A 1,376-nucleotide genomic window follows, 5' to 3' on the forward strand; every position below is an offset into this window, starting at 1 on the left:
GGGGGGGGGGACGACAAAGAGGGAGTGAGAGTCAAAGCATGTGGATGATATTTATAATAAAAGATACAGGTATAAATAGATCTAGGGGGAGAAAGTGTGACAGTATAGCACGGAGTGGGAGGGAAAGTGCGTATATGTATGGGTAGGAGGTGGTTGGGCAGACACAGGAAATCAGGGAAAAGAGGCATTTTTAATCTTTCTGTCTTACTTCTTACATGCCAGGCTCTCTCTCTAATCTCTCTCTCTCTTTCTCTCCCTGCCTCCCAACTCTCCACCACATTCTCCCAGAGATTGACAGAGCTGTAGTGGATATGGATGCCTGCCCAGTGACACACAGGCTCAACCAGTTAACACATTGACAGCGTTATATTTTAGATGAAGGTCTGAAACATCTCCAGAGCTCATGCACAAGCTGAGCAAAGAAAGCAGAGAGGGTAATCTGGAGAAAGAAGGGAGGGAGAAAGTAAGGGCATGACAGGTCTTTCTGCTCTGCTTGCAGTTGACTTTGATCTCTGTGTGAGCCCTGGCCCTGATGCCAGCTCCTGTTATGTATGTGAGTGTGCGCGTGGGGTGCATGCAAACACCAGCAATGATGTCGTTCGTGACCCCATTCCAACACACACCTCTTGTGTCATCTGACTGATCAACACCCAAATCTCCAACACACCACTTTCTGCTACAAGATTACATTTGACATACTCAACTGTCACCAAAAGAGAGTCAAATGGCAACATGCCTGGTTAGGCGTGTGTGTGTGTGTGTGTGTGTGTGTGTGTGTGTGTGTTGCAGTGTAGCTATATGCATGGGACTGACAGCCAATGAGACACTAAAAGAGTAAAGGAGGAAGAACGCAATCAAGCGCGCTTGATACCCTTCTCAGCCTAATAGAAACTGCAAGTGGAACAAATAGGCTCAGGGATGCAATGGCAAGAGAAAGGGAGGAGAAAGAGGAAGAGTGGAGGGCGGAGGGGGAAAAGAAGGGGAGCAAGAGTAAGTAAGATAGGACAGAAGACAAAGTGGCACTGTTGGATGGATTAACAATGGAGTGAGCAGTGACAGCGGAGGAAGATAGACAGAAAGAGATACAGCAACAGAAACAAAGAGCAGGAAGCCAGAATGACAGTCTTCTCCCAGTGCAGCAAGCCTACTACATTCACGCTCTCTAATCCTCCAAAATAAATCAGAATAGAAAATTAAATAAAGAACAGGGGGAAATGCGTAGGAGGTCTCATCCAATTAGACGACCCGTCTCCAGCTCCTCTTTCTCTCTTTCCATGCGTTTGATTAATATTGCTGGGATTACAGGCGTGCTGCAGCAGTAGGACTGCTGGCCTGTTTGTGTGTGTGTGTGTGTGTGTGTGTGTGTGTGTGTGTGG

General features: G+C 47.1%; 1 protein-coding gene across 6 annotated transcripts in view; it reads right to left on the minus strand.

Annotated features, from left to right (window-relative positions):
* Window positions 1-1,376, minus strand: part of utrn (utrophin) — a 192,022-nt gene that overhangs the window by 40,694 nt on the left and 149,952 nt on the right. The gene's annotated exons all lie outside the window — the stretch shown is intronic.

This window comes from Micropterus dolomieu, linkage group LG10, assembly GCF_021292245.1.
Source record: "Micropterus dolomieu isolate WLL.071019.BEF.003 ecotype Adirondacks linkage group LG10, ASM2129224v1, whole genome shotgun sequence".
Classification (NCBI taxonomy): domain Eukaryota; kingdom Metazoa; phylum Chordata; class Actinopteri; order Centrarchiformes; family Centrarchidae; genus Micropterus; species Micropterus dolomieu.